This window comes from Trachemys scripta, chromosome 7 (genome assembly GCF_013100865.1).
Source record: "Trachemys scripta elegans isolate TJP31775 chromosome 7, CAS_Tse_1.0, whole genome shotgun sequence".
NCBI lineage: Eukaryota > Metazoa > Chordata > Testudines > Emydidae > Trachemys > Trachemys scripta.
The window spans coordinates 19,600,925-19,621,961 of record NC_048304.1 but is presented as its reverse complement, the minus strand read 5'-3'; the positions used below and the strand labels follow the sequence as shown (position 1 = coordinate 19,621,961).

Below are 21,037 nucleotides of genomic sequence, written 5' to 3'. Positions count from 1 at the left end.
GCAGGAGAAGCCAGGGGAGCGACACAATAGTTAATTTCCTTTCTCCCTTCGCAAAGCCTCTGGCTAGGGACGCACGAGCTGCTACCGGGTCCCCCCGGGGGGGCGGGGGCTGTCCTGCGGGGAGATCCTAGCTGCGAGCCGCTGGGGCTGCGATTCCCGGCAGGAGGTGCCCGAGGTAGTACAGTCCGGCTCCAGGCTGTATCCGAGTCACTCTGTTTCCCACAGCTGAGCAGGTAAGAGCAGCCGGATGAGCCTTTCCCCCAGGGTTGGGCGTGATTTTCCTCTGCCCCGTGCAGGGGGGTTAATTTGGGGAGCCCTGTGCATCGCAGGAGGGTGCACCCCGGAGAATTCCAAGGGGGGCCGGGGGAGGGAGGAAGAGACAAAGAGCGCTTTGGTCTCTCCGTGGGAAGCGCATGGACCATTTGTGTCTAAACGGGAGCTGCGACTGAGGGCCTGAAACCACTGTCTGCGCTGCCAGAGATTACTGATTACACCAGCCGCAGCTCGCACGATTATAGGGAGCGATGCCTCTGAGTTTTGCCTTTGATAATTGTATCATCGCCTGGTTTGTTCGTCAACTGAGAGAGGGAAAACATACCCAGCTACCCAATCTGCGGAGCACAAATGAGGCTACTGCCGTCCCAGCCCCATCGCAGGTGTGTGGCATCAGGTCGTCGAAGAGCGCACGTTGCAGATTATTCAGCCCCCCCCCGCGACTCCAGAGGTGTTAGACCAAAAAACAACCCCCCATCACACGCTATTTTAATTAGGTATTTTCTCTCTGATCAAACCATTTCAATGGACACTGTCAGCTTGCAATCTAGTCTATCTGAATAAGCGAGTTAAAAGTAGTTAAAGGAACTACACCTGCTTCTTATGCTCTCTGTATGTGTGTATATATCTATCTATCTCCTCAATATATGTTCCATTCTATATGCATCCGAAGAAGTGGGCTGTAGTCCACGAAAGCTTATGCTCTAATAAATTTGTTAGTCTCTAAGGTGCCACAAGTACTCCTGTTCTTCTACCTGCTTCTTAGTTCGCTCCTGCTAATTTTCCTGGCTTTACCTCCACATTTTCTTATTTTTTCTCCATTATTTTCTCTCCCCTGCTGCAGTGTGAAAACCCACATAAACAACAGGGGACTATCTATTTTACCATGTGTTATCAAATGCACAATGTAAACAGATCTTTTAAAAGAAAAATATTTTTCTGTTCTCTTTTTCTCTAATCTGAGGCATCACTTGTAACAATGGTAGGTTACAAATCAATCAGACTGATTTTAAGTTGATGGTGTCCCTTTAAATATTGATCAACATTTACATTTTATAATGAAAACCTGAGACCAAGAGAAATATTTGCATGATTAATTAATATAATTGATTTTGAACATAAGCATTTCCTAGCATGTCTGAAACTCAAACCCTGAAAGTGAAACTGTCTATAAACAAAAAGTGAAACATCGATTTTCACTGTCTGACCTGAACAAAATTCAAAGAGTAAATGAGGAGCACAAAGAGTGACCAGTAACTAGGACACTCAAAATTCTTTCACCTCATAAACTAAGAAGTTATTAGTAACATAGGGAAAGAAGTTTGATAAATAACTAAATTGAATGTATCCCTTTAATCTGACATGTTGTGTGTGTCTTTACCACAAAGGTGTGATTGTAGCACAAGTAGGCATACCCATGCTAGCTTTAAACAAGTTAGCACAGGAAACAATAGTAGCAAAGATGTAGTGACACAAGCTAGCAACCCAAGCATGAGTCCATCAGGGACCCTGGGTACATACTCTTGTTGCTAGCCTATGTCACCATGTCTTTACTCTTACTGTTACCTGTGCTAGCTTAATTAAAGTCAGTCCAGCTGTGCTTACCTGTGCTACAGTAACACCTTCACTTTGCAGTGAAGACATATCCAAAAATTGTCTCTAAAGCCCTGATTCTGCACCTATGTCCCAATCCTGCTAACATGCCTGTATGTAACACTTTGCTCATGTGAGTAGGACTACATATTTGAAATTACTTATGTAAAGTTGCATGACTTGGACCAACGTTTATATATTTTGTTCCAATTGTAATGACTATTCACAAGTATTTAAAAAATTGGGGGATGGTTAAAAACCACCTCTGATTTATTTATTTATTTTTATTTTTTTAAGGATGCCAGAGTTTTGTTCATTCTTGAATATGCAGTTACAAAGGAGACATTTATTGAGTATGCCACGATGTTCACATTTTTAATTTCCTGAGGGCAACATTTCTTAGTAGGGACTGGCAGGCTTTTTGTTCTTTGTCAGGCCTTTTATAAGCACTGGTAGGCCTTCATGTATATCTCTGCCTTCACGGTGGTAGCTATTCTAATGTGTGTAATGGCAGTTGTAACCTTATAAGATTATGGACCAAATTCTCCCTCAGACCCCAGAAGGTAGGGTGCAGTAGATCCGCCAGTTTGTGTTACAGAGAGCTCTCCCATCTGGCCCACTTTGGATGGTTGGGACAGCTGCAGCACTATGGGGACACAGTAACCTAGGGTGCCTGTCTATTTCAGCTTAGCTGGGGGAGGTAGGAGAAAGGAATTGCAGTTTTGTTTTCCCTTTGGGTAAGAAAGGGAAAAGAGAACATAAGAACAGCTCTACTGGGTCAGACCAAAGGTCCATCTAGCCTAGTATCCTGTCTTCTGACAGTGGCCAATGCCAGAGGGAAAGAACAGAACAGGTAATCATCAGGTGATCCAAGTCTGCAGCTAGGAGACCCATGATTGCTGCTGAGGTAGCAGTAACTTCACCCACCATCGTTTGGTTAGATCTCGGAGCTGAGCAATGTTTATAATGTGTAGTGTAGAAGCCAATTGTTTTAAGGGCAACATAAGGTGGATGGATAACATAGCCCACCGCCAAACCAATTAGCCACATTCCTCTGCATCCTTGTGAAACGTGAAGGACTTTCACACACAGACACTTTAATCTCCCTGCCTTCTCAAGGAACCAGTGCTGCAGCTACCATCCCCTGACTGAAGAGGATTCCTTTTGAATGTCACACCTGTATGGGCCTGAGGAGCGAGTGGTAGTGAACACAAGACTGTCCCCCTCTTTTCAAAGAGGAGTGACATCATCAGTTCCTGCAGACTTAGGCCTTGATCCTGCAAACATTTAAGCACATGCTTAATTTTACTCACATGAGTAATCCTATTGAATTCAATAGGACTACTCACATGTCTAAAGTTAAGCACATGCGTAAATGGTTGCGGGACTGAGGCCTTAGGCAGTAAGCAGTCAAGCCCAGGAACTGAACCCAAGTTCCCAACATGGTGATGCAGTGAATTACCACAAACATTGCTCCCTTTGCCAATAATTTCTAACTGCTGGAGCTATCCATCATCCCCAAGTGGGAAATATATCTAGATGCTGGCAACTGAAGATATATATTTTAGAAAATCAGCTAGTATAGTCTGTAAGCAAAGGTGTGCAGCGTGCCTCTCTTTTTCACCGTTGCCAGTTCTAAGGGACATTTCATGATGAACATCAGCTGGCAGTAACCGCACCGCTATCTCTCAAACTCTGGCACATCCCCTAGTGGCAGCACAGCAGCGAAGATTACAGAGGATGGGGTGGTTATGTGGAATCACAGCTGATGAAGGGGAGGGGTACATTTCTTGTCTGACCTGCTACTGGAGGAATAGCTAGACTGCAACCCCAATACAGTAAACTCCCGTTTATCCAAATGTACGGGGGGGCATCTAGCCTAGTATCCTGTCTAGATACTAGACAGGGGGAGTGGAAACTTTTCGCTAACCAGGCGTTCGGATGCATGGAAGGGCTGTAACCTAACATAGTGCTACAAAGGAACACACTGTGGTTCAGATAATTAGAGCCCTACAAATTTTGCATCCGCATCCAGTCTGTGATCTGCAACAATGATCCACAGATTTGCAGTGCTTTGGGTATAAAATTTGGATCCGCATGCAGCCGTGATCTGCAAAAATGGTCTTTGGGTATCCACATCTGAGTTCTACAGATAACTGGAATTATAATGTAGCGATGAATCCCCCTCTTGTCACCAGCTGGAAATCTGACATGCAGAAATCTCTTGGCTTCTTTACAGTGAATGTGACAGCGTGCAGCAGTTTGCTTTTAACAATCCTCTGTAGTTTGGGTGCAAAAGTACGTGATAACTTGGGGAGCTCCAGTAAATCAGAATTCTTTCGCTGAATTTGATCAGTGAACGTCACCCTAACTTGCAGATGCACACCAAATGTTCTAGCTGACAACAAAAAGGTTAGAAAGACCAGTATCACACCAAATTAAATGCTAATGAAAGGAGACAATGTTTTCTAGTAGTTAAAACATGGAAGTGGAGTTCTGAACTGTGGCATTATATTCTGGCTCCACTATTGACCTAGGCAAGTGCTTAACCTTTTGGTGCCTTAGTCTCTCTCCATCTGTTAATTGGGTACAATACTTACTTACCTCACAGGGCTTTTGTGAGGCTTATTCAGCATTTATGGACTGCTCAAAAATATTCACAGGAAAAGTGCAGTATTAGGAAAGGATTTTCAAAAATGGTCCATGGTGGCCCAACTCTGCTCCCTCTGAAGTCAATGAGAGTTTTCAGAAATGTGCTGTTTGAAAGGGTGAACATGAAGATGACAAGTGTCTACCTTTTAAAACAGTTGAGTGCCAAGGAAATAAATACTGTACAGATACAAGAGGCAGAGCAATATTTTCAACTAGAACCTTATGAGTTTTACAATTGTAGGTGCTATAGTCATTACAATTAAAGTACCAATGCTACTAGGCTGGGATTTGCAAACGCGTCCAATGTGAGCATAACACTGTACCCCTGAAATCAATGTGTCAGTGCTTGAATAGGAAACTGCTACCTATTGAGCTACTAACATTTTTGCTGCATTCTGGCTTTTCCTCAAAAATCTTCCCTCTGAGTCGGTACTGAATCAGTGCCCCAGCCTGGTGGTAGAAGGTTCTATCCTTTCACTGGCAACCACCACCAACTGGTCACAGAGGGATTTTTCAGGCAAATGGAAATTTTGAGAAGTGCTGATTGGATACATCTCTTGAGCTGTGTTCTACCCACATGGCTTCTAGAATCAGTGCTGCATTTTTAGAATACCTAGCTGAAAGAATAAGGTCGGCCTGGGTACTGCGATGACACTGACATAAGCCTAGCAGGTGGCATTGACTTGTAAGTGCACGCTACAGCTGGGTACAACATACTGCAAGGGTTGTTGTCAGACAAATGATTTCTCCTGGATGACATGCACCGGGACCTGGTGACTAGTTCATGTCAGCTGCTGATGGTACTGAATATGTCCTCGTGTGCCTTCACGCTTGCCTGGTGCATCCCCTCCTTGCTAAAGGAGGACCCAGGCAGACCGCAAGACACAGCATAAAAGCCAGGAAGTCCTCATAGTGGTACAAGCTGTTTTGCTGAGAAGGGCTGTTCTTTGTGCATGGCATTGGGAGCTTGTGCTGTGCAGCTGGAAGGCCTGCGTAGACAGTTATAGCCAAGTTCATGGCGCTGAGGCTGACAGAAGGACACAATCAAAGCTTCATTTCAGATAAGCTCCATGGAGTTTGGATTATTATCCCCCAAACCAATCTCATTTGAAAAATTTGAATGAAAATCTCACCAGGAGAGGCTCAGTCAGGTGAGGCTACTCCTTCATTGGCTAGTTTGGCTGGCCCTGGGTGGGGATGGAGAGGAAGTGCACCCTGCATCTTTACAGAGTGATGGATTAGTCATGTTCCCCAGAACTCCAGGAAGCTTTGTGTCTGAGTAAAGCAGGATCTCTCCAGAAGTTTGTCATGCAGCAATCTGCCTCCACTCTGCTGTATTAAGAAAATGTTTATTTCCAGGCCCCAGCCACGTGAAATGAGTCCTTGTTAAAAGTAAGTAAGTCCAAATATAGGTAACATCACAGCAGAATTTTCAGAAGCCTTCACGATTGCTAACTTGGAGCACTCAGCAACTGACCTTCCAGTGATCTGCAAATGATCAGTCCATCTCCTTGCTGGTCATTCCCTACTACAATGACCCTCTACCACTCCTTCGATAATAAACTTTCACAAGGTTATTTCTATTTCTACACATAACGTGACAAAAGTTTGCATCTGTTGATCTCCAACATCAGGGTCTGCTTCTCTCCCATAATATTTCAAACATCAGCATTCATATATTTTTCTGTCCAGGAGATATGCAGGAGTCTTCACCAGCACCATATTTCAAAAGCTTCAGTTTTCTTCTTGTCAGCAGCATTAACTTCCCATGATTCAAAGCCATAAATCACTATGGAAAAAAATTAGGCTTTTCACCAATTTCAAGATGCCACATTTCCCCCCCCCACACACACACACACTTTCTTAAAGGAGGCCATATCTGAGAAGTCATCCCTACTACTTCTGATTTCTTTGGAACCCAGCCTCCTTGATTGGATATATATGATCCAGATAATTAAATTAATGTACTGCCTCTACAGCTTGTCCATTAATCGTGATGTCTGCATGCATCTCATTTTTGTTAGTCATGTCACCATACATGCATTTTGTTTTGTCGCATTCAGAAATAGTCCATATTCCTCACTAACTGTTTTCAAAGACTACAACATTTGTTGCATTGCATCCATGGTGGTAGCAAAGAGTATTATGTCATCAGCATATATGAGGTCAGGTAAGAGGCACCACAGTGGAATTCCCAGCTCCTTCCTCTTTGTCAAAACCTTCCAAGGCTTGTCTCAAAATAAGTTCTGTGTATATGTTAAAGGGTCATGGTTACAAAAGGTTAATACCCTTGTTACAGAACAGGGGGTCAGAATCAATTTATTTCAGTGGCTATTGTTACAACTCCCTCCTATGTGGGGCTGTGCCTTGAAAAAACCAACTGGTTCATCTAAAGCAGTGATTCACATTTGCTGTGTAAATCACATACCTTGAAAGGTAATACTACCAGCTAAAAATCACTGTAAATATCAAATCACCTTCATTTTGTTACTGACAACATGCAAGATTGATACAAAATTTATTTACTGGTGCAGGTTATTTACATTTTGCACTTCACTCAGCATGGACAATAATACACTAGTCAGTTTCACATTTGTGTAGAGTGGAACTATGTCTATGCTGCAGACCCTGTTCCGGCGGAGCCCCCCAGTATAGAGGCAGTTTACACCGAGTGAGGGAGCTTTGCTGCCAGCGTAGGAACACTACCTCCCTGAGTCTTCTGTCAACATAGCTGCATCTACACTGGGGGTTTTGTTGGCATAGCTGTGTCGGTAGGGAGTGAGGCTTTTTCACACCCCTGACCAACAGAGCTATGCTGGTGTAAGTTTTAAGTGTAGACAAAGCCTATGTTTCATTGTTAGGTTCTCATACACAATCACACTGCTGCAATGCTTGGGTTGCAAACACTGCGGGGGAATGCATACAGGGTTCGCTGGAATTTTAAAGAGTAGTTTCATGAAGACATTCCTATTGAAGCTTTTTTTTTCCCCCCTCTAAACCAAATCTACATTTTGTGCCTTTCAACTGTGGCTGAGAAAACCTTATCCATCCAAGATACTTGTGTAAAAGTACAGAATCATCTTACATTACCGAGAGTTTATGCACAAGTATAAGCTTTGTTCACAAGCACCCACAACAAACCATAGGAAACCACTATGGGGTCAAGAAATGTGTCCCCAAGCAATTGAATCAGGATATAATCATCATCACCCTTTGTTCCTACAGGATGGAAGTGGAAACATATCTATTTGCCTGCTGTGTTTCCAGAGGGCACAGCAACAGTTAAGTTGCCTTCAGCAAGAGGTAAGTTATTTCACGCACACACACAGTACCATCCCTGCTGTACATGAGAACTACAGCATGAGCAGCAAAGGGCTAAGATCAGTTCATGGGTACTCTCCAGTGTGTCCATACCATGAGGGTCTTGCAAGATAAGGACCCAAAAAGGTTCTTGTTGTTGAAGCAAGAAGGCTGCCTGCCAGCCAGGGTCGTTCCCCTTTATTCGACACTGGTAAGGCCTCATCTGGAATACTGTGTCCAGTTTTGGGCCCCACACTACAAGAAGGATGTAGAAAAATTGGAAAGAGTCCAGCGGAGGGCAACAAAAATGATTAGGGGTCTGGAGCACATGACTTATGAGGAGAGGCTGAGGGAACTGGGATTGTTTAGTCTCCAGAAGAGAAGAATGAGGGGGGATTTGATAGCAGCCTTCAACTACCTGAAGGGGGGTTCCAAAGAGGATAGAGCTCGGCTGTTCTCAGTGGTGGCAGACGAAAGAACAAGGAGCAATGGTCTCAAGTTGCAGTGGGGGAGGTCCAGGTTGGATATCAGGAAAAACTATTTCACTAGGAGGGTGGTGAAACACTGGAATGCGTTACCTGGGGAGGTGGTGGAGTCTCCTTCCTTGGAGGTTTTTAAGGCCCGGCTTGACAAAGCCCTGGCTGGGATGATTTAGCTGGGAATTGGTCCTGCTTTGAGCAGGGGGTTGGACTAGATGACCTCTTGAGGTCCCTTCCAACTCTGATATTCTATGAAAACAGAGTGAAAGTCAGAGTGGGTTGATTTTTTGTTGTTGTTGTTTTTAACCAACCAACTAACCACACACAGATCTCTTTGCTTATTTCTGAAAAACACTCTGTCAGCTCAGCCTCTTCTCATTATCACACGGCCTGTCTGTAGTCGATCAGCACTTGTGGCCAGGGCTGATGGTGTCTGCAAACATGTCTACAGACATGCGATGTCTACACTACAGACCTTACAGCAGCAGAGCTGTTTGGATTCTGCTGAGCCATTCCAACAGGATAACACCCTGGGATCTATTAGAGAGTCTTAACAGGATTTGTTCTGCAATGCTGTTTCCCACTTCAATGTAATCTTGTCCCCCGACAGCTGACGACTGTAGTACAGCATTGCAGAAGTTCCACACGTCTTACTTCCAATTATTCACTGACACTAAAGGTTATGGGCCTGTAAGACTATGGCGGAGAGCAAGGCAAAGCCAGAGGAGCCTGTGTCTTGGTCAGTGCTTACTCGAAAACATCAGTGTTTAAGCAAGCCAGAGAGGACTGTCTTTTTTCCTGCTAACACTGTATTGTTTATAATAGTGTTGTGCACCCAGCTCCAATGCAGCTGCTGTGTATTGATTTCAGGTCTGCTGAGGCAGATTCTAGTAATTCAATACACTGAGGTGACTGACCATGTTAGTCTATAAAGTCTCCTATTCCAAGTAGTCAGCAAAGCGCTTGAAGCACTAGTTGCTGACACAATTGCTTAACACCATTAACGTTTGCTTGTAATTATATAATATAGGGGACAACAGCTACTGGTCCAGTTGTTTTTCTGTTTGGAACAGTCACAAGGTTGCCAGTGGACATCTTCCTCACGCAATCCTTTCAATATCCCCCTTCTTTTCCTTCCTTCTTCTCTATTAACTCCTCCTATCTCCTTCTCTCTCTCCCCCATCCACTTTCAACCTCACATTCAGACATGGGGACAGGAAAGAAGTTGCACCTGCTTACACCAGTCCACATTTGGCCCTTGCTGATGGGTGCAATTATATCCATTGTAAAACATACAACTAAAAATGGGTTTACCACAGTTGTCAAGCTCCCTGTACAATTATACAGCATTCCCTCCAGCGATGCAGATTTTTACAAGGTTCAGCGGCATTAACCGCTACCTAGTACAGAAGGGTTTCACCTCAACTCAGCTTCTTCTTGCACAGGTGCTCGGGGGAAGTTCCATAAATCAGCTAATTGCAAAAGCGAGGGGCATTGCATATGAGAAGTCAGCACTCCACACTCAGGTCATAGGTTGTTGGGTTTAGTGAGTAGGTGCCAAATGGTGTTGGTAGCTTGTGATATACAGGAGGTCACACTAGATGATCTGGTGGGCCCTTCTGGCCTTCAGCTCTATGACTTGGCTGAACCCCAGTCTGGGAAAGTTTCCCGTTAGTACGTGATTTTTTTCGTTTGATCTCAGCTTTATAAACATTTTCACTTGAGGGGGAATAAGCCCTTGCTGAGTACGTCTGTTCTACACCTGCTGAGCCACTCTCCCAATTGGCACGTGTCTCTGGGCTGCCAGCCCTGCAAGTAAAGACGTTCCTCAGCTGGATCTCGATCATCTTCTGGGAGCATTCTAATGCCTGTGACACTTCCACATGGTGACCCAATTCGCAGCAGCTCCTAGGCCTCCTTACAAACAACAGCCAGGCCTGCCAGGCCAAGAACATACAGACTCCTTCCTGAGATGTCATTAAAAACTCAGTGGTGAGGACAATGGACACCTTGGCCACTCTGCCTACTGAGCTATTGGAGTGATAATGATTGGTGTATTTACCATACACTTCACCGTAAGCAACGTCAGATCTTGTATCTTATATAAAGGCAGCCACCTCCATTAACAGCGGATATTAAAACATTTTGTCTCCGATCCACAAAAGGACGTAGGCGTCACAACGCTGAAGAAGAATCACAGGCACACCACCGTGATCCCCAAAGCCGGAGTTAAGCGCTTAGCCTCCCTATACAAAGAACAGAGAGAGAGATAGGGGCCTTAGAATGCAATCCACAAAAGCCACCGCACTAGACAAGGAACTGCCTAAGCTAGCCATGGGAGATGCTGACAAGAGAATAGTGTCTTAAGCCTAACCCCTCTCTTGGAGATAAGCACCTGAGCCAGGGCTGCAGGGAGGCACCTCTCTCTGCCTAGGTATCCACAAACAGGCACCTGTCTCCTGGAGTCAGGGGGCTCAAGTGCCTTAGAAATGGCTTGTACAAATGAGTTTCAGCATCTGCGCACAACGGCAGGAGAAGGAGATGGTGCCACCCACCTTATAACTTTTAGCCCAGTGGCTCGAGTGCTCACCTGGGATGAGGGAGAGCCAGGTTAATTTCCCCTTCTGCCCAAGTGGGAGAAAGGTGGGAGACCCTGCTCAAATCCTCTCTCAGGAGAGTGCTTTAACCACTGTCCTGTGGGATATTCTGATGTGGGGCTCTCAGAGACGCTTCTGTTGAAGCTGTTCCACTGTGGATGATTAATTCAAGAATAGGAGTACTTGTGGCACCTTAGAGACTAACAAATTTATTTGAGCATAAGCATTCATGGGCTACAACCTACTTCATCGGATGCATAGAATGGAACACACAGAAGATATTTATACATACGGAGAACATGAAAAGGTGGAAGTAGCCATACCAACTATAAGAGGCCAATCAATTGAGATGAGCTATCATCAGCAGGAGGAAAAAAAAACACTTTTGAAGTGATAATCAAGATGACCCATAGAAGGTGTGAGGATACTTAACATGGGGAAATAGATTCAATTAGTGTAATGACCCAATCATTCTCAGTCTCTGTTCAAACCTAAGTTAATTGTATCTAATTTGCATATTAATTCAAGTTCAGCAGTCTCTCTTTGGAGTCTGTTTTTGAAGTTTTTTTGTTGCAAAATTGCCACCTTCAAGTCTGTCACTGAGTGGTTAGAGAGGTTGAAGTGTTCTCCCACTGGTTTTTGAATGTTATGATTCCTGATGTCAGATTTGTGTTCATTTATTCTTTTGCGTAGAGATTGTCTGGTTTGGCCAATTTGTATGGCAGAGCTGGCACATGATGGCATATATCACGTTGGTAGATGTGCAGGTGAACGAGCCCCTGATGGTGTGGCTGATGTGATTAGATCCTATGATGGTGTCCCTTGAATAGATATGTGGACAGAGTTGGCATCGGGCTTTGTTGCAAGGATAGGTTCCTGGGTTAGTGTTTATGTTGTATGGTGTATGGTTGCTGGTGAGTATTTGCTTCAGGTTGGGAGGCTGTCTATAAGCGAGGACTTGCCTGTCTCCCAAAATCTGTGAGAGTGAGGGATCATCTTTCAGGATAGGTTGTAGATCTTTGATGATGCGCTGGAGAGCTTTTAGTTGGGGGCTGAAGGTGACGGCTGGTGGCGTTCTGTTATTTTCTTTGTTGGGCCTGTCCTGTAGTAGGTGACTTCTGGGTACTCTTCTGGCTCTGTCAATCCATTTTTTCACTTCAGCAGGTGGGTATTGTAGTTTTAAGAATGCTTGATAGAGCTCTTGTAGATGTTTACCTCTGTCTGAGGGATTGGAGCAAATGCAGTTGTATCTTAGAGCTTGGCAGTAGACAATGGATCGTGTGATGTGTCCTGGATGGAAGCTGGAGGCATGTAGGAAAGTATAGTGGTCAGTAGGTTTCCGGTATAGGGTGGTGTTTATGTGACCATTGCTTATTAGCACAATAGTGTCTAGGAAATGGACCGCTTGTGTGGATTGGTCTAGGCTGAGGTTGATGGTGGGATGGAAATTGTTAAAATCATGGTGGAATTCCTTGATGGCTTCTTTTCCATGGGTCCAGATGATGAAGATGTCATCAATGTAGTGCAAGTAGAGTAGGGGCGTTAGAACAACGCTTCCTTAGCTCTCGTCCCCTAAGTCAGCCATAAAAATGTTGGCATACTGTGGGGCCATGCGGGTACCCACAGCAGTGCCGCTGACTTGAAGGTTATATATAAGCTTATGCTCAAATAAATTTGTTAGTCTCTAAGGTGCCACAAGTACTCCCGTTCTTTTTGCGGATGCAGACTAACACAGCTGCTACTCTGAAATAATTCAAGAATGATTGGCTCAGGGGGCTGGACCCTAGGTCTCCTATCTCCCAGGCAGGGGCCCTTACCACCAGGCTACAGAGTCTCTCTCATGTGCATGCACCCACTGACTGTTTCACTGGCCTAATGACTATTTACCCACAGTGGGAGAGAGAGAGACACAGACACTCTGTAGCCTGGGGTTCAGGCACCTATACCCCAATCCACTAAGGTACTTTTCTTTTTCTGATTGCCAGTCCAGAAGTGGTTAGACAAATGTACTAGTCCAGAAACTATATGCACTGATCCATCAGTACTTCTGCACCCCTTTCATTCTGACATAGATTTTAGCTCTCAGTATCTCACTAATGGTTAGAATTTTATATGAACATATCAAACCATTTCAAAAAGGGGTGGGGGGAGCTTGAAGTTAGTTCAAGAGAATGACTAAAATTATATTGGAAGTGGTGTGTATGTCTGGAGGGGATGGGAAGCAAAGCAGTAATCAGGATGATGTGATTTCATGTTCTAATACCTCAACACAACTGGAGTGAAAGCAAAGTGTTATGATGGAGTGAGAGAACTGAGGTTACCCCCAGCCTTCTACTGACACTCACATAATATCCTGCTCTGATGTTCTGCAGAATATTGGACTTTAAAGTCTTTGTGGATCCTTAGTTTAGTAGAGTCATTTCTTGGCATTGATCCAGCATGGACCTTAACCCAATGTAATTTTCATCCCCTCTGAAATATGACAATTCTGTCTCATTCTGCTCCTCTGTATTGGACCGGTGATAGCATGCAACATATATTGTAAGCTCCCCAGGGGCGGAGAGCCTGGGTCAGTTTCGTTCCTCACTTCAATTCCTAAGAGAGTATTAATAATCCTACTTTGAATTTCCTTTGCCAGCCAGCTACACAGACACATTTTTGTGCCTTCTGGGTTTTTATTTTAAGCCAATTTAGTGCTGGAGTGACAGTCCTGGAGATTGGAGCGCTCCAATCCAGTGACAGAAAAGGAATAGCTCAGGCAGGAGCAGAGATAGCTTCCCACAAACTGTCTCACTGATGTGCCTCAACTCTGCTCTAGTGGGGTTACCCCTGGGGGAGAGAGAAATTCAGTCTCCATGTCTCTTTGGTCCTTAGCCTTGCTGCAGAGACTGCCAGTGCCAGTTGTGATAGTGACAAGGGTGTCAATTGCTGCCAATTATGGGGGTGATTGGAGATGTAAGCACTTGTCTTCCGATCACTGGCTCATTTCACATAGGCTACCAAAGCATCAAGGGGTAATGACTTTTAGCTCCTACTGACCCATTCTGAATTGGTAGTGGCAACCTATAGTAAAGGTACTGTAGCCCATCATCCGAACCAGTTAGTCCCTCTCACATTTTTGAGATCTTCTCTTGCCATACTTCCAGTATTATTTTATTTCTATAGTACTATGGAAATAAAAGATCAACACCATTTATTTCTCATAATGTAGCAGTTTGAGAGAGGATGGGCTATGGGAAGGTAGAGATGTTCTCATTGATGTGGAGTAAATTCTGCTAAGAGTGCTATGCTGATCTAATAGGCCTGTACTGCCATCTACTGTACTGAGAGAGAGCACAAGTTACCAAAGGGGGTGATTAACCTCCATGCTGTTGCTGCATATGGAAACCAGGAATGAGCCTTTGACCACCTACAGATGACCCTTTTTCTTCACAACAGGTAGACCCCTTTTTTCTAGGCAAGTTTTACTTTATTTGATAATCTCAACAGTAGGTGTTAAAGCAGCTGATATGTTTGGAGTCTAAAAAAAAAAACCCACTAATTCCTCCCCCTTCCCACAATGTGCTATAAAATGTCTAATTGAGAAAATGTTTACATAGGCTATAATAAATGAGCAGATCAAGACTCAAACAATATACCTAGCCACTTGAAATTTCAAGGTGCATGGATGTTGGAAGGGAAGGGGAAAGACAAAGGGGCATGTTCTTCTAAGTGATCAGCTATTTACCTCTGATGTAGAGATGATCCTAAACTAGACTGACCAATGATTTGATCCACTATGAAAAGTCCTACATTTCTAAAATGTTTTCTAATGTAGAAACATATACAGGTTAACAGCAAGTTCTTGAACCAAATAATAGTTGCCAGTTAGCCATGCTTGCTACCATGGGTAGCAAGATAGATAATCCTGGGGGCATGGTATTTCTCTGGCAAATACCCTGATTTTATCACTTCCGTGCATCAAGGAATCCCATCACAAATGTGGAGCCACAGGCTGATTAATTAGGCCAGTCCACTTCCTCGTTACTGAGCATCAAGAACTAAACCCTCCGTAAGCAGAAATTGTGCAGAATAATGCTTATGCACTGGCCATCAAAGCCCCTGTCAACAATTGTTGATATAACTGACATGGCAACAGAAAAAACATTTTAAGGAGGGTTGTTTTTTTTTTTAAGTGCACTGCATGTATTTTTAAAAGGAATTTCCAGCCTCAAAAGCAAAAGACAACCTCAGGCTAGTTTGCTCAGATTCCCAGAACAGAATCTGCTACTTTTCAGTTCACTGCAATCTTGCCCATGTACCCATTTCAGGTTCAATATATATTTATCACTTCTCAGCTATTTATATTTTTAATGCCCTAATAGCAGTTCAGAGGCATTGTACCAGGGCTAGTAAATGCCTAATAGTGTTCCATTGAAAGAGGCCAAGGGACATTCTATAGGACCCATATTCCTGCCACCTTGTGGGCAGGCTGCCATGAACCTTCTGGTATAAAAATAATTCTATCAAACACAGTGGGATAGAAACAGAATCATGTCACAGGCAGTGCCAGTGCTATAGACACAGCTGGTAATATCACCCTGAGGATGTCACTGGTGGAATGTAAAATAACAGGGTTTAAACTTTGAAGTTAGAAAACAGCATCTTTGGAAAGAAACATCTTTTAAAGTTTCAAGCCATTTGAGATCATCCTGTAGCTGCCACTTAACATCTACACTTCAACAGTGTAACGCTACATTTTTAAGCCAGGTTCTGGTTTTAGGGACACTGGTATAACAGGAGTTCGAGTTCCTCTGGATTTTCACCAGCGTAACAGAGATTGGAATTGGGCTTCACCAAGGATTTCTTTGGAAAGATAATTTGATTGGAAGAAATGTTGTGCTGCCCCCATTTTTTTTTTTTTGTTAAGAAAGCTCAATCCGAATTATATTTTTAATACTCAGTAGGCAAAGGCTTCGGAAGAGAGATTTGGAGTTGGCTGAATCATCCATGGATGATTTAAAAAAGGCAACACTGAATCCTCTTTTCCCATTGCTGCCCCAAGATTACAAAGCATTAGACTCTCCACTTAGTCGGTAGTATTCCTCTCCAGCCTTACCTCCATGCTGCATTCTCTGCAGCTAAAGGCGGCGGCTTTTCCTCCAGCCTGGCATCCCAGTGCAGGAGAGACAGAGAACTGCAAGTCTGTAAAGTGGCTTGTAGATGTGCAGCTGGAATTGGAAATCCAGCTTCATTTATAGGGCTAGACATTTATGTGCAGGCAGTTCCATCAGTGCTTGCAAAGGCATGAAAATTCTCTGATGTATGTGAAAACCTGATTGTGAAGCACCCAGACCAAATTTTGCTGCGGGGATGGAGCAACTTCACCTGTCCAAAGCAAAAGAAACAGATGGCTGGAGAGAGGAAGGACGGATGGACCGGCAAGTTTCAAGAAGTTGAGCAGTTCCTTAAAGTTCCTTTATTTCCTGTGGTACAAAAGTCACTGATGATGGCAGAATAAAGGGGTACATGATACAAAATATTTGAATGGCTTATCAGTGGGGTGAAGAGTGTTTAATTTTAAAACAAAATATATAGCTGTGTACTGTGATATTTCCCCCTGCTTCTTCAGGGCCCAGGTGATGAAAGCACTTGAGCGTGGACATAACCCCAGGCTTAGTTAAGGACCTTTGACTCCAATGAGACTTAAAAACATGCTTAGGTGCTTTAAGTAGAGGTCAATATTCCCATGTTCACCAAAGAACCCACCAAAAATATTAAAAATAAAAGATTAAGGATATCAACACAAGTTTACTAGAAAAATTACAATTTAATTACATTCCTCCTCTGGTTTCTAGTCTATATGGTATTCTCATTTCCTATCAAAATTGTTGCACGCTGTTAAACTGTTGCTTTCTAGCGGCGTTGCAGTGATGGAGAAATACAGTTCACTTCTATGTATGTTATAAAGTGCTTCAGGGTCCTTCTGGATAAAAAGTTGCCCTCTCTCATATGTAGAGATAGACAAACTTAGGACATACCCTGTGGTTGTCTTAACTAAGTGCATTATAAACTTATCTGTAAAATGCAGGGGGGGGTCTTTTTTTTTTTTTTTAAACTAGAGAGTTAAAGGCTAGTTAAGACAGCTCATTTCAATTTAGCACTAAACAACTTGGGAACTATAACATACTTGTGTTGTCCGCTCTCCAAATAGTCTACGAGCAGAAAGAAGCCCAAGGACTCCATAGCAGCATCCTTTACCCTAGTGCTGAAGGTTCAGGCAGGCACTTATCTACCAGGGAGAAGTTCCAGACACACAGTGCTTATGTGCTACTCCTGAACAGAGGTTTTGAGTTTCTACCTAGACTCAGACAACAAAAGTAGTAGTGTATAAATAAACATACAGTCATTCTCATTCAGAACCCATGTCCATCTACGGATGATTGTATCAAACTGAAAATGTCTTTTAATAATAAAAAAAAAGACAAGAGACATTCTTTATTAAATGAACATCCATCCCACCTTACTTCTAATCTGCAGATGCAGTTTTGACCAGTGAAGGGGACAGCTTAATTTTTACTGGAGAATTCTTGACACTGCCACAACCACAACGCTACAATCCAGAGTTCCAGATTCTACTTCAGGTGAACCACAGAGATTTGTAGGTTTGGGGGATCAAATGTAGTTCCTTCCTTTGATGTGTTGTGAACCTCATTCTCAGGGCCGCCCAGAGGACCCAGGAGGCCTGGGGCAAAGCAATTTCGGGGGCCCCTTCCATAAAAAAGATAGTTGCAATACCATAGAATACTATATTCTTGTGGGGGCCCTGTGGGGCCTGGGGCAAATTGCCCCCCTCTGGGCAGCCCTGCTCATTCTTCACTTCGTAATCCAATTGCTCCTCCTTCTCTCCCTTTGCTATGATGGTGGCAATGTATCCAAATACAATCAGATATGAATAAGGGTCTAATTCTGCTTCCACTGAAGTCCATGGCAAAACTCCCAATGACTTCAACAGAAGCAGGATCAAGCCTCAAGAGCCCATCTTAGTAGAAAACCTCTGGTTTTCAACGACTACCCTAATGCATCCCCAAATGTATTCAGTACAAGTAGAAGACCACTTCTAGTTCAAATGCAGCGTAATGGGTAATGCATATTAGCAACATGTAGCAGTTTGGCAGTTTCTACAACATAAAATTCACTAAAAATATTGATTAGGAACTAGCATGGAATCATGAGATACAGAACAAGTTAGAACTCTATTTGTGCCATGATGTTCTTTAATCTATGGGACTACCACAAAGCCTTCTTAAAAATGAGCTGTGGTTGCCTTTGGTTGTATAGAGAGGTTGTCAGTAGAAAGTGGGAAAACTCTTGTGCCCCACTGTGACAAAATGCACTCCTGTATTCATACCCAACACACTATTGTGATAATCTTTGTACAAAATATGCCTTGTAAGGTATCATTTGAAAAACAACAACTTGGTCATTAATGTCATGGTGAAGTATATTTAGCAACATTAGACAAAGTTATTAACCTATGCTGAAATCATGACTGAAGTGTGTTTACCAGACAAGTCTGGGAGTGGGTAAACTGCTTCTCAAAGACAAAGGACAAGTTGATGCCTCTAGCCAGGTGTCAAAGCTGATGGACTGTCACCTATCAAGTGGCCATTCTTTGGCAAGGAAGGGGGCAGGAACAAACGGATCTGCATCTTAGCAAACAGCAAAAAACCTCTCCCCCACCACACCCCATGTCTCATTACTCTTATCTAGGGGTCACTCTCGAAAATGCATTTCAAAGGGTGACTGAACTATAAATGTGAGGGGCAAAAATATGCCAAATTATCACGCCGTACCCATCTCTCTTTGTCTCCTAAGAAGACTAAGACTTTGGGAGGAGATCCTGACCTGAGAGTTTGGTCAGCAATGTACTGAAAAAGTGGTAATGGCCTTCACTCTGAACCAAAGCTAGTTTAAGTTTTTTATCTTTTTCTTGTAAACATTTCTGACTTTAATGCCTCTTTACTTGTATTCACTTAAAATCTAGCTCTCTGTAGTTAAATAAACTTTTCTTTAATTGAAACTAATCTAGTGTTGTGAATTGTTTGGGTAACTTCCTTTAAGGTAGCAGACTGTTGTATGTTGATCTCCTTAAAGGGGCAATGGACCCAATATCTGCACTGTCCAGAAGGCTGGACAGTGCAAAACACAGGCTTCCGGGGGGGGGGGGGGGGGGTCCGGGACTGGGAGTGATTTGGGCTCATCCTGTAAGTAGTAACCAAGGCTGCTGGAAGCCAGAGTGCGGTTGGTGTTTGTTGACAGGCTGCTGGAGTCAGAGCTGTGGCTATACAGAACTCAGGGTGTTACCTCCATGCTGTTAAGCTGATCGTGAGGAGCCCAGGGTGGGAGGTACAGCAGAAAAGCATAGGGAGGTACCCCAGGTTGCAGGGCAACCGGGGACACAGCCCCTCACTGGTCTGGATTGCACCTCGGAGCGTCATACCCACTTTTAAAAGGTGCATGTTGACGTGGCACAGATTGCTTCCTAAGAGCAACTTGAACATGAATGGAAAAAAAGCTTGAAAATTCCATGAGGAATTTCTCTCACCTAAAAGAAGTGGTGTATGGTACATGAGATGAGATGTTGTGGGAGAAGGTGGTGTGCCAGACCAGAGACCTCGGGTTTATAAAGTGTGTGTTTGTTACCTGTCCATAACTTGAATCTTAAGCATGTTTTTTTAAAACAAAGATGCAAAAGAGACAGGTTTTATTGTATTTTGAGGCTTCACTGTTCCTAGCGGCTATGGTATAAGCATCAGTCTCAAAATCCATCAAAATTACAACTTATTTTTTAACACCACATATTCTAATTTTAGTGGATACAAAAAAATCCTAACTTTGCATATGGCCAATTTTAAGATCGCGCAGGATTCTGGATTGAATCCTGCAAGGTGCTGGAACTCCTTAGCTCCCACTGACTTTATTTTTAAATTTCCTTTAATGTGATCCACTATGAGCATTATCTTCACCAAAAATAATAAACAAGCTCCTGTGTTGATGCAGCTACGTGGAAGTAAACACAATTAGGCCTCTTTTATGCTAAAATGAACAGCATACTAATGAGACATACTGAATCAATTATTCCTAAGGGATTCATGGCCATCAAACAGTCTTAGGTTATAAAAGCTAGTTTATTTAGACTTAACATAGAATTTCTTATCAGAAATGTGAAGAAGACAGCTACATTGAATTTGAAAAATTCATCACTTTTTTTTTTTAAATTAATCTGGTTCATCTGGTTTTGCTTCACAAAAGTTCACAGAGCTGTTCTTATTTTAGTCCTCCCCGGTGCCCACAACCACCATATACACGTGAAAACCCTTGATAAATTGCTTGTATGCCAGAGACTAAACTCAGACAGTCCCCAGTAGGTTGAGGTTAACATCAAGCCTTCTTGAGGAAACCATGTGTAAAAGCTTGTCAGTTCTTAGACAGCAAGAATGGGACTATTGAATTGACATTTATAGAGTGCTTTTTAAATCATCTGTCTGAATGCACACTACAGAGCAATGAATCACACACCTAAAACAGCGCTTGTATGCAGACCAATCCTGCAGCCATTGTGAGCTCAATCACATATCTGCGTAAGTTTTCATTACTGCCTGTTGGTCTTCCTGGTGTTAATTGAGGAAGGGAATGCTGGCTAATGGTTATCTCATAGCTTGAGTCCATAAATTATACAGTATAAAAGAATGAAATTGATTGACTTGCTCCACAACATATTGCAGAGATGGCAAACCAAGGCCTTTTCCGCTCCCAGTATAGAAGATACCACTACACTTTTTGCAAGAGCAGATGTGTGAGCACTGGAGTCCTGGCCAAAATTCCATTTTAGGTAACTACTAAAATTCCTCCTGCAGTTTCACCTGGATACAGTTCTTCTGTAGCTTCTTTCCTAAAATAGTTATGTAAGGCTTAGAAGTTTGCATGAGAATGGCACCTGCAAGTAGACCAGGTGAGGACTTCTATGTAAGTGACGCATTGTGCTGCAAGATTCAGAGTAACAGCCATGTTAGTCTGTATCCGCAAAAAGAAGAACAGGAGTACTTGTGGCACCTTAGAGACTAACAAATTTATTAGAGCATAAGCTTTCGTGGACTGAAG

At 43.2% G+C, this 21,037-nt stretch overlaps 1 long non-coding RNA gene across 2 annotated transcripts; it reads left to right on the top strand.

Annotated features, from left to right (window-relative positions):
* The first annotated feature begins 29 nt into the window (after nucleotides 1–29).
* Nucleotides 30–17,651, top strand: LOC117879740. Of its 2 annotated transcripts, none has more exons than XR_004646372.1 (3): nucleotides 30–233; nucleotides 7,744–7,821; nucleotides 17,414–17,651. It is a non-coding gene; the product is annotated as an uncharacterized LOC117879740 (long non-coding RNA). The 2 variants fall into 2 exon arrangements; XR_004646373.1 differs by lacking the exon at nucleotides 17,414–17,651 and adding an exon at nucleotides 14,196–14,345.
* Nucleotides 17,652–21,037: the final 3,386 nt, after the last annotated feature.